This window comes from Halictus rubicundus, chromosome 13, assembly GCF_050948215.1.
Source record: "Halictus rubicundus isolate RS-2024b chromosome 13, iyHalRubi1_principal, whole genome shotgun sequence".
NCBI classification, from domain to species: Eukaryota; Metazoa; Arthropoda; class Insecta; order Hymenoptera; family Halictidae; genus Halictus; species Halictus rubicundus.
In genome coordinates this window covers 4,920,702-4,934,424 of record NC_135161.1, presented here as the reverse complement: position 1 = coordinate 4,934,424, position 13,723 = coordinate 4,920,702, and positions in this window count along the sequence as shown.

Genomic DNA, 13,723 nt, shown 5'->3' with positions numbered 1-13,723 from the left:
CGGTTCTGATGCATTTATTAAACAAAAACAAATGAAAAAAATTAAAGAAAAACTCCTCTCCTTGCAGAATTTCATCAATTGATGCGATACCGCGTCCAACATTAATAGCTTTAAATAATAATAATTTATGCAGTGGGCCAAGGGGGGAATTAACTTTTTCATGATTATGTAGAGGAAGGTGTGCCGAGAATATTCCAATTTGTTAAAACCCAGGATTCTTTGGGACTTCAAAGATAATCCCTGTCAATTGCAAGAAATTTGAAAAATTTGTTACATTTCATTGAGTATTACTTTTTCAGTAAATTTTATACGGTAATTATTAATATATGGAGCGGTTCCCTATCATGAAAGAACGCTATTTACTGTAAAGAAAAGGGAACACAAAAATATTGAATAGGAACATCAGAACTTCTGAAAGAAAAAATTCAATTTTTTGGATAGAAAACACTATTCATCAAAAATCCGACTTTAAGTCGTCTATATCAAACTGTATAAATATCTTCTATATCGAGACTGGTAGACATTAAGAAATAGGATATAAGTATTAAATATTGATATACGATAGTCGATTTTTTAAGGAAATTTCACATGATTTTCCAATCTGAACCACTGTGGGCCGGTGTACAAAATGTTCGTACACTCTTTAAAAACAAATAACTTTTTAAAATTGTCCCAAACGTCATGAATTTGTTGGGGATGATAGGGTTAATTTTGCTGAGTAAAGGATTAATTTACTTAGGTTTTAAATCGCAGTTTTTTACAATTCTTGCTGTTTTCAATCAATCATATTTCTTAGCAACCTTGATCGATTTTAATGAAATTTTATGCATGTATGTTACCTACTTAGATTTACAAAAGGGACCTTATAAATTTTCAATACAGACACAGATAAAAACTCAAAAATCGTGACTTCTACTTTTTTCTTCGCAATTACAAACAAACTTTTGCAATGGGCCGCTGAAGACTCGGAGCGGCCCGATCCAGGTAGGTCTGTTGCAGGTCCCATTGTGGTTCTTTACCCCAATATAACCAATACCGTGTTTCTTACCCCCACTGAGATGCTAGTTACGAGGTTACCTGTGAGAAAAGTTAGTCGAAGAAATCAGTTCTACTTCCGACGTTAGAAGAGCGAGCAGTTGAGCAAAATGGAAGACGAGCGCCTTATTGAATGTGTCCGGAGTCGCGAGTTTTTATACAACATAGCTCATAGGAAATTCGAGGACAGCAAGTTGAAAGCAATCGCATGGAAGGAAATAGGCGACGAATTAAATCAACCAGGTTAGTACTGAATGTATTTTAATAAATACTTAGTTCACACGTTAGAATGAATATTATTACAATTCACAATATTATTACACTTTATTTCCTAATTGCCTATTCCTAATTGTTGGGGATATTAGTCTACTAAATAACACTCACTCGTTGGTTTTACCTTTTAGTTATATTAATAACAAATATACAAAAGACGTTATAACACGTGCACTCTCTTGCGTGGTAACATTCAATCTCTTGCAAAACCCGCGAACGACGCTTCCTCGATTCGCTTCTTTTTTCCGTTCTTCCCACTCCTCACTCATTCCATCTTTCTCTCATACTATTCTCAATTGTTTCTTGTAGATCCTTCCATACATACATACTAGATTTACGGGATCCGTCAAAATGACGGATTCTAATATTTTTAAATTGCGAATATTGAGATCGTAAAAATGCATCCATGAGCAATTATTTAACAAATTGATTTCTTTGGATATATATTTATAATAAGTTTATCTTTTCGTTCTTTAATTTATCTTGAGGAAATAATAACCAAACTGAGTTTCACTGTAAACACAAGATTAAAGTTTTATTCGCTATATACAGTTATTTACAATATTTACATTGGTTACACTCTTACCTGTAAACACAAGAAACGACATTAAAAGCTATTATTCCACAAAGATTTATGTAAGAAAGTGACAATCCTAGTCAATTAGAATTTGCAATGCGCGTCGCTTTTCTCTCTTTTGTCTCTACTCTTATCAACTGTCAATCCGCCATGTTGTTCTACAGACATGCGCAATACATATCCAATTCAAAATGAGTTTTAAAAGGAATACGATAAATTTGCATAACCTCTATCGTATTTCTTTTACATATTATTAAAAAAATGGCTACAAACTTTGATCGATACATTCATGTTATTTTTATAAAGTAATGTAAAATAGTAATTTTTAGTGCTCCGTAAACCTAGTGTTAAACTAACTTAATAACTAACTAAACTTAACTTAACATTCATTGAGTCGCATCGGTGCGCGAGCTCGTCGTCGAGTAAAGAAAATCTTTAACACTAGAACGACCGAGCAGTAAATGCGACAGACGTATATTGCTTTGTAACAGTGACAAGACTGTACACATTCAGACTTCATACAACTTTTACTGTAATATGTGCTTCAATGAAGAGGTTCATTAAAAAATTTCCGATGAAAACATTTTTACAATTTCAGTAATTGTAAAAGAAAAAATTAGGAAGCAGTCATTATGACTGCTCCGGTCGTTCTAGTGTTAAAAATGTCCCTGGCCGCGAAGGACTCCCTCGTTGAATTGCCCCTTTGATTAGTTATGGCATCCCACGCTACACGTTGTACCTGTTCATTTTCTTCCGTTCGAGATCCCCCGTGTGCGCGAATAAAGTTGTGCAGGATGCATGTAGTCATTATTATATAATCGGTTTTCCGGCTTCCCCTGTATCCGTCGATTATACATATATACGTAATTTTTGGGACAAAATGCCGAATGCATTTTCGACTGTTCGTCGAGCAGTGGACAGGCGTTTATTAAAATTCATCCAGTCTTCGTGACCTTCCGCTAGCCTGCCCGGATACGGCCTCAAAAGGTTCCTTTTCAGAGGAAAGATTGATGTGCCCGGCAAATTAGTGTCGGGCAACATCCGATAGGACCCGTCATAATCCCTTGCCCTAGCAATGATTGTGCAAAAATCCCTCCATCGCTGTTTCTTCCATACGCCCCAACATCAACGGCTATGAAATTGGAATTCGCATCAACCACAGCTAATAAAACTATTGAAAATGTCCTCTTGTAGTTGTAGTATAACGATCCGGAGTTCGGTGGGGCTTGAATGTTCACGTGCTTGCCATCAATGGCCCCGAGACAGTTGGGGAAATGGCACTTTTCCCAAAACTCCTGTTTAATTGTTTACCACATTTCCATGGCGGGTATTGGAATTGTCTCTGACAGCAGCCTCCCTCGTAAGGGCCCTGCACGTTTCTTTCACTATCGGCTCAACGGTAGAAGAACCCATCCTAAAACTATAGCTAATAGTTTTGAATGAAACTCCTGTTGCTAAGCACCTGAAATAATGACAAAGTGTTAATTAGAAAATATTTCTTTTACAGCCGAAACATGCAAAAGTAGGTGGCAAAGTTTACGGGATGAATTTCAAAAATTCCGCCACAAAAATGACGCGCTGCCGAAATACAAATATGACGACTCAATGGACTTTTTGCGACACTGTTTCCACGAGGGTCAAACGTTTTCCAGCTTACAGAGGTGAGCAATATTTCAAATAATATTTAATATTTTAGAGCAAATTATTGACTATTTACATTTATCATCCCATTTGAAATTATTTACAATTCACTAATTTAAATATTATTTTTCTCGGCTCCGTCAGTTTTATTGGAGAGTCAAATAACACGGAAGAACCGGAAGAAGGAACTGGGGAATTCAGCGAATTCACGCTTGAGAGCGAGGGGGAAGAGCCGTGGGACAGGCAGCCTCCACACAAGAGGAGACGACGACGACGACGACGACAAGATGTACATTTGGCGATACATAATGAAATTTTGGAGTGTGTCAAAAAACTAAGGTCGCATTCGTCGGTGGTCGCCGAAAGAAAAGATGGGGTTGAACCGGAATTAGAAGCCTTCTTCCGCTGGATATGCTTGGCCACTTCGAAGCTCAAGCAAAGTTCGCAGTGGCGGATGAAATTGAAAATTGTGGAATTTTTAACTGCGGAACAAGAGTCCGAAGGTATATAGGCGGTACCGAAGTTAGATTTAGTTAGATTTTTGTTAGATTAAGTTAGATTAGTTTAGATAAAGATAATTTAGGCTAAGACAATTTTTTGTAACATTTAATTGTATCATGTAATTTGTAGCATTTTTAATAAAAATGATTTTATAAGGATTTAATTAATGATTTTAACGTTTAAGGGCCAAGGAGTACAAAATTAGATTAGAATCACCGTAATGTACGCTCACTTACCTCAAGCAAACTGCCAACCGTTCCTCTGGCGCAAGTGGTGTTTTCCAAAGCGTACATGTTTTCTTCGAATCATCCTTGATTTTCCCAAGTAAGGTGTAGAAGCAGTCTCGGTTCATACGGAAAATTGCGTAAAATTTTTCTTCCTGATCCAGCATTTGTCGGAATAGGATGAACTCTCCTTCCCTGGCTCGATTTTGCCACAGCGGGTGGATATCGTAGCGCCTTCTTCTTCTCCGTCTTACTTCCGAACGTTTTTTAACCTTGAGAAAATTCGTTAAACTTGCACAATTTCAAGAAAATTGTGGTTTTTCCAATACCACGCGCGGAAAAAATGTTTTTTAAACATGCTATACATCATTTCCCATAGATTTTTTCACGCTGATTTCAAATCTGGTCTCAAAATTTATCTACGACCTCAGGGTTTTGCAAAAAATAGATTTTTGTGACAAAAACTAATGAAATCATTTTTTCGTTGAAATGATTTGATAACACACTAGTTCGAAGGTATATCGTATTCTCATATATAAAACACAATACAAATAATAATAATGAAGTATTTGAACGTTTTGAGTTACTTACGAAACATGAAGCACTTACGAAACAGGAAGTAAGGTAAGTATTTAATTGTACCAAAAAAAGAAAGTTAGAAACTTCGTTGATGAAAATACGTAAGTTAAAAAAATTAAATACTTACCATACTTCCTCTGTAAATGAAAATATAATTATGGACAATAGATATCTAATTTATACTACATTACAGCCACACACGGTCTGCAGAAAGTGCCAGTAGCAATGACAGCGTAACCTCAAGTGATGAGATGCGAAATGCTTCCTCGGCCAGATGAGTCGCAAGCAAATTGTATATTTTTAAAGGGTGTACGGAGACCTTTCTGATTTACTGTAGGTTGCTCTCGGCGTGCAGGCTGCAATAAAACATTTGGCCGCCAGATTTGCCGTTTTGCACGTGAAGGACGCCATGGCGTATACAACGAAGGTATCTATTGGTTTATCGCCGTTCCAAGGACAATTTTTTGGTAGTATATTTCTCTGCGCGTCCACCGTCAACGTGTTTCAGGAGGACAAAGAATCAGATCCTTCCGAACCTCTGTCGTGTTTATTTGACTTCTTTGACAAATTGTTTCATCGTGCCGATTGGAAGATGTATATTTTGTTTTCTTCTTGGTTGCGTTTAATAAATTGTTGTTTTGTTCTTCATCACGTTTAAATTCCTTAAGAACGTATTCCGCACCTATTTTATCACGACCAACTCCGAAAAGTTCTAGTTTCACACTCGACATCGATAGGAAAAACATCGGTGAAACAGCTTTTTAAAAGTAATACAGTATTTATAATGTTTTACACACACGCGCACACACACACCTTGCATGACCTCGAAGGTCACTGAATTCGTCTAGACACGCGCTTTCGTGTGATATAAAAAAATATACAGCATTCCATTTAAAAAATTGAAGGTCGCCTTCATATCTAGCAAAACAGTAAAAACAAAGGAAAAATTACACACGCCATTGTGTTGCGTATAAAAAACAGTACCACTTTTTCCTCTTTCATTTTTTCCTATTATTTACTATTTACGAGAAAAATGCTGGCTAGTAATACCGTGAACAACCTGTATAGTAATAATTTCATTTTCTGTGAATAATTACACATATATAAATAATTTACCAATATAATCAATATACTTGACAAGAAATTAACAATTTTTATAAAAAAATTTATTTTCAACTTTACTTTTCGGATAGGTATAAAACATATAGTAAAAGCAAATTAAGAATAAACAAAAATGATTGACATGCATAGAAATTATTATTATATGATTATTAATAACAATTTCCATCCTCATATACATACGCATTTAGTATCATACGCATTCTATGCAAAAGGAATGTATTTCATATCGTGATATACACGAATATTGAATTTTTCCAGTAAATTCTGCACCGTGACAGCGTCCGTATCCGCAGAGATTTCTAACGCTGCCCCTAATCTTGTCTGTGGGTTGCCCGTGGCCGACACGCTCCAGCATTGTCATCTCGGGGTTGTAGAGGGGAGTAAACGGTTCTTGGATTTTCGGCACTTGGCCTTTGTTGCAAGCACCTAGAGATTCGGTTGAAACTTTGCAAACTTATAGATCTCGTTCTCCTGTTCACGAATATATACCATTATAGGGGCAGATACCCAATAGTTTTCGAGATATTGACGATTAAAGTGTCATTACTTCCTATATAATGCCGTATTTTTTCTGTCGCATAACAAGAGTCGGTGTGGCGTAACGGTAGCGCGCCAAGTTTTCAGCCGGACGACCAGGGTTCAAATCCTGTCGACGAAAACGCATTTTTTTTAATTGTTAATGAGAAGTCGGATAAGCGGAGATAACTATATCTCCGGCAACTATGTAAGCCGTCATCAGAATCGAGACCCGCGGAAGAACCAGCTTTCGTTCGCTCTGCGGGAACGTCGCCCTACCTGTCCACTATACAGCGGGTCTCGCGAGTTTCGCCATTCATCATTTCCTACTCACTTCTTCTACCTAAGGCAGCTGATCGAGCTCGGCGCCGAGAACGGGTGACGGCTAAGTAGCCGGATATATAGTTGTCTCCGCTTATCCGACTTCTCTCGTAGCCCAACACCCGACGTTCCGTTTGTGCGTCTTCTTCCATTCGCCAAACTTGTATGAAGAGCGCGCGCTCTCGGGTACGGATTCGTGGCCGCGTATTTTGTACAACTCTGACTTATAATAAGCAACTAGAGCCGACTTCGTGATTCGTTATTTCGGACCTGCGAGATCCGCCCTGCCCTCACGGCTGTCCCCGTTATTCCCTTCTCTAAGTAGACTCTCGAAATAGTTATTTCAAAACTAAGATATTGGTGAACGGTTTAAAACAGCCATTTCGAGACTAGCCACAGACAGTTCTGAACGTTGCGTGGTTTAAACAAGTACTAAGATTTAACAATGAAGTTTGCCGTTGGATACACTCTGATGGTATTGCTGCCCGTGATCCATTCGGGTACAGCTCAAGAGTCGCCAACAATAAAGAAGCCCCATGACATCGATCGGGAAAGCTTCTTCTGCGCCAGCGAGGATCTTTTGTGTTATTTGGAAATTTTGTGCAAATTACAAGTTGTAAATTGCACGATGGTCGACGGTAAACATTTGCCAAACATGAGCCAGTCATGGAAAGAAACTCTTGCCGAATATGTGGCGCGATCACGTAAAAACGGTACATTCGTACCTGAGAGCAGTATAACCGAAGGAAGACCAACAGATAGCCAAAACGCCACAAAAATAGCAGAACGCGTCAAAAGCTTTTTAGCTATAGAAAATATATTGTTAATGACTTTAGAATGTACATGTAAAGCTACTATATCTTATTTGATAAGTTGTATAATAAAATTTATACAACGTCGGTATGATCGATTTAGATTTTAACAGAAACATTGAAACATTTTAATGTACTACATACATATACTATATACTACATACAACGTATAACGTACAACGTACTATATACTACTTACTATATATATATATATATATTTTTAAATATTTTTTAATCAATAATGGACTTATCCTAAATGCAAAAAAACTCTTATGTAATTCTAACTGTTCAACCTGAAGCCTCGCGAGAAATTTAGGGAGGTCAACTGAACTTTGTTAATTCGCAAGGTGGACGAGAGATGCTCTAGGACAGCGATGAGCAACATGCGGCCCACGGGCCGCATTTGGCCCAGTAGCATATTGACTGCGGCCCGCCGGAACCCGGTACGGCGCACAGTGGGCAATTTGGACAAAATTGGATTCAAAATCAAGGAACTTTCGATAGGAATGAGGTAGAGCGATGAAATTTTTTTTTAAATGAATGCTGCAACTTTGTAGAATATGGGAAAAATAGAGAGATTATGGTACGACCGTCTTTTAACCTCGAGAAAATTCGTTAAACACGCACAAATTCACGAAAATTTTAGTTTTTCCAATACCACGCGCGGAAAAAATTTTTTTTTAACATGCTATACATAATTTCCCATAGATTTTTTCACGCTGATTTCAAATCTGGTCTCAAAATTTATCTACGACCTCAGGATTTTGCAAAAAATAGATTTTTGTGACAAAAACTAATGAAGTCATTTTTTCGTTGAAATGATTGGATGGTAATAATCTCCCTATTTTTCCCATATTCTACAAAGTTGCAGCATTCATTTAAAAAAAAATTTCATCGCTCTACCTCATTCCTATCGAAAGTTCCTTGATTTTGAATCCGATTTTGTCCAAATTGCCCACTGTGCGGCGCGCTGCGACGCTGTGGCCTGCAGGCCTTCATCCACGATTTGCGATACATTGTTGTTGCTTCTCGGCTATGTTTTCTAGTATTCGACAGTCTTCGCTGAACTGCGCCAGGAAACATATTCTTCGCATTACGGTCGAGTAAAGTAAAATTGAAAAATGAACATCGGCAGTTTATCGATAGTTGGACGTACGATTACTTTTTTACATATATCAATGAAACTGCTGTTTGTTTGGTATGCAGTGATAAGATATCTGTGTTGATAAAATATAATATTAAGGGACACTATGATAGTACGCATTCTTTAAAATTTAATAATTTGCAAGAACAATTACGCAAAGACATGGTGGATCAATTACAAGCAAGTTTAAATTTAAAGCTGCGAAATGCACTTGAGAGTACTGCATCCACCGCAGATAGGGCAGTTCGTGCGAGTTACCTTGTTAGTAAAATTTTGGCAAAAAAGTTGAAACCCTTTTATGACGGAGAAATTGTGAAAGAATGTTTATTGGCGATAGCAGATGCCGCCTTCCCCCTATCAAAAGGATATAATTTCCAAAATTGCCGCAAGGAGAATCGACAAACTATTAGAGATTATTGAGGAAAGTTTGCGGACACATATTTCCAAGTTAGAATGGATTTCTCTAGCCGTGGATGAAAGTTGTGACATAAATGATACTGTTTCGGCTTGAACGATTGTTCGAGTGCCTGATGCCGGTGTGAAGCCAATCTTAACACCTATCTGACGCATAGAGTAATCTTCTCCTGACGCATAGAACGTAACATTACATATCAGTGAAACTTGTTCGATTACACTCGAATTTGACCTCATTTTCATCAGGAAAATCCCCTCCATTCGCTCGTCACAATTTTATGAGGATATGTTGAAAAATCTAAAAGTTTAAACTTTCATTCGTGCGCAATTCTCCATCTGCTTACATTGTATGTCGTCTGTCGTCGCTGGGTCTTTGAAGCTCGGCGCTCGGCAAAAGTTATTCGAAGCCTTCGAATAAAAGATACAGATAAAAGATGAAAAAATTATTCGAAGTTCGAATAAATCCGCTTCGAATAAAAAGAATTATCTTTTTTCGTCGGATAAAATTATTTATTCGATACTCGTCGAATAAAGATACTTTTTTTATTCGAACCTTCGAATAACGAATACAAATTTTTTTATCTTTTATTGGTTATTCGAAATTTTTATTTAGATAAATATTTTGCCCAACTCTGCCGTAAGAAACCTATGGCACACCAAAATGACAGGCATTCAAACGGAGAGAATATCCGCCTCCGATATAATGTTGCACGGAGAAGCAGACAGCGAAACTGGTGAACCGTCGTCGCGTCGTGGATGAGTGGGCCACACATTGTCGGCTATATCGGTGTGAGACCAGAAGACCACTACTAATCCAATTACAAAACTTCTTTATTTTTTGTTATTTTTTGTTATAAAACTTTTACCAACATATTCGTGGCATTTTTCTGATAAAAATGAAACCAAATATGATATAATTCCGATGATAATTACTTGTGTAATGAACGATTGAAGTTTCGGACGCGAAGGACAGCGTATGAAAAGAAAGAGACGCGGTGAGTCCTCGCCTCGAGTTCGACTGCTCGGTTTTCGCCGCGTTGCACAGTGCGGACAAATAGCCGAATTTCGGGCAAAAATCTAGATGTGGTTACTAATGCATATGTATTGACAATGACTCACAGAAAATGAAATTTAACAATACAATTAATGATTATACATAAAGTTTATTGCTTATAAAATATAAAAAATATAAAATGTAAAGAAACAATTCTATAAGGTATAAAAAATAGCAAACAATAGAATTATAATTAAAACTTAAAATGACTTAGACACTTTTCAAAACTTTTATCTCTACCTCTATGTTAGTGATACACAAACTGAAAATTTCATCGAAATCGGTTGACGGAGAAAAAAACAACGTGCATTGCAAGATATAAGAATCTGTGTATCTGTGTGTTTGTACAAATAGCAACAATACTGCCACCAAATAGCTTTATATGGATAAGAGCCGTCGAAAGTTAGTTTCATTACATAACACTTTTATTTCGTTACTACCTTTACTTGAATAATTGCAGTCCAGCATTAGAAGTGGTATTATCGGTTAAATAAGTAAAAAAATTAATTTTCTATTTTTTTCTACGGATCACAATAAGAACGATTGTATTTTGTCATTACTTGAATATTGTATTTATTCTTTTTTTTTATTCTATAACTATTACAGAATATATTTTGTTGAATAATCATTATTTTATAAATATCGCAATAAGTTCCAAATTAATTAATTACACCTATAAACTATCGATTATAAAATAATGATTACAATGGTGAATAATATGGAAAATAAGAAGGCAATAATTTCTTCCGTAATTCACGAGCAAATGTTCTATTTAGGTAGCGAGCGCGGCATGTTTAGCGATGTTGGTATTTGAGATCCGTGATAGTTCCACGTTCTTAGTTCCACAACCGACGACAGTATCTCGACATTGGGGCCGTTACCGACCGATCCCAGCACCCACCTGGCAGTGCCAGGCTGGCACCCACTTTGAGACTCGCAGTTTAACACGGGGGCTGGCAGTCTTTATATATATCTCGTCGGTGGCGGTGACACAGTGTGGCAGTTGTAGATAATGTAGATTTCTGTATCGATTAATTTGTTTATATATATATGTCACGTCTGCCGACGTGTTGCTGCGCTAGGTTATAACTAGATGTCACGCCTATCGACATGTTGTGGCGGTTGTAGATAATGTAGATTTCTGTATCGATTAATTTGTTTATATATAGTTGTTAACATTTATTTTGTTTTTGGTTTCCCTACCAACAAAAATTATTTACATAACAAATTGCTTCAGATTAAAGTAAATACTGAAAGAGATAACACGTCTTTTATTTGGAGAAATATATTACACTCCTACAATTTGGTGACCCCGACGTGATCCTTTTTAAGAAAGAAGGATGCCGCTTCATCATTCTCCAACAAGAATTGAAGGGAAATCAAATCAAGATCTTATTACGGAGACGGATAAAGATTTGTTAGAAGAAGAATTACCTTCGACGAGTAAAACCAACAATTTCAGTCAAGTCAATGCAACATCAATGGTTAAACTTCCACCCTTTTGGAAAGAGAATCCGATATTGTGGTTTACCCAGATTGAGGCAGCCTTCGCAATTAGCAGAATCTCCTCTGACGATACCAAATACCGGTATACTATAGTTAATTTAGATACGACAGTTCTTCCTTTTGTTTCCGATATTTTAAATAATCCTCCAATTAAAGAAAAATATGAAACTCTTAAAACAAGAATTATTTCCTCGTTCGACGAATCAAGCGAGTCAAAATTAAGAAGATTAATTAGGGGAAATGAGATGATTAACGAAAAACCGTCAAATTTCTTACAAAAATTAAGAAATTTGGCAGGTAGTTTGTGTAGCGAGAGTGTTCTAAAAACATTATTTCTGGAACAACTACCAGAAAATGTTCGAGGAATTTTAGCCATTAGTGAAGTACAAGAGCTTTCCAAATTGGCTTATCAAGCTGATAAAATTGTAGAAGTAATAAAACCAAATAACATTTGTAACATTACTTCAAAAGAAAATTATACTTCTAATTCTTCACAGGAAGAAAAAAATCAGACATTAAATTCACAGATTCTGGAGTTACAAAAACAAATAGAAGTTTTAAATATTAATTTTCGAAGAAATAATTACAGAAATAGATCAAGATCTAGATTTTTTAGGAGAGATAGAAGCATTTCAAAGCCAAGATTTCGAAATGAAGAACCCTTATGTTATTATCATCAAAAATTTAGAGAAAATTCCTTTAAATGTAAAAAACCCTGTTCTTGGAGTGGAAAGGATAAAAGAGATCGATCAAATGAAAGGTTAGAGGAAAACTAAGAAAGCTGTCTGGAGTACAGACGATCCATGATAGCTCAAATGTTAATTATCGTCTGACGATTGCCGACAAGACGTCAGGTATGAGATATTTAATTGATACTGGTTCTGATATTTCGTTGTTACCAAGGAAAATGTTAAAAGGAAAGTTGACAGAAACAAATCTTATACTTTTTGCTGCAAATGGTTCTGAGATTAAAACATATGGTCAAAAATTAATTACCGTAAATTTGGGATTACGCAGAAATTTTACTTGGGAATTCATTGTAGCTGATGCCGTAATGCCGATTATAGGATCAGATTTTATAGGTCATTACGATCTATTAGTAGATTTAAATGGCAAAAGGGTTTTAGATAAAGAGACGAAATTACAATCATTTGGAATCTTGAAGCGAGTACATACAATTTCAATTTCAACAATAAATAATTCCTTTAAATATAATAAATTATTACAAGAATATATTGATATTACTAAACCGGTTAGGAAAGAGATTGTTAAAAAAAATGTTTATCATTATATTGTAACAAAAGGTCAACCGATAGCGGAAAAAGCTAGACGTTTGACACCTGAAAAATTTAAAATTGCCAAAGCAGAATTCGAAGAAATGATTCGGAAAGGAGTGTGTAGGCCATCATCCAGTCAATGGGCAAGTCCTTTACACATGGTTCCGAAGAAAAATGGGGAATGGCGACCGTGTGGAGATTATCGAAGATTAAATTCAATAACAATTCCGGATCGCTATCCTGTACCTCATATACAAGATTTTTCTTTTAAATTAGCAGGTGCAACAATTTTTTCAACGTTAGATCTTATTAAAGCCTATAATCAGATACCCATGGCACCCGAAGACATTTCCAAAACAGCAGTTATCACACCATTTGGATTATTTGAATTTTTAGCAATGCCATTTGGATTAAGAAATGCAGCACAAACATTTCAAAGATATTTAGACAATGTATTAAGAGGTTTGAATTTTTGTCATGGTTATATTGATGATATAATTATTGCGTCAAAAAACGAAGAAGAACATAAACAACATTTAAAGATAGTTTTTGAACGATTACGAAAATTCAAATTGTCAATAAATGTGAATAAATCGAGCTTTGGTGTTAAAGAAGTTAAATATTTAGGATATTTAATTAATACAGAAGGTATGAGACCTACCGAGGAAAAAGTTCAAGCATTAAAAGATTTTCCAATTCCAAAAGATAGGACAGAATTACGAAGATT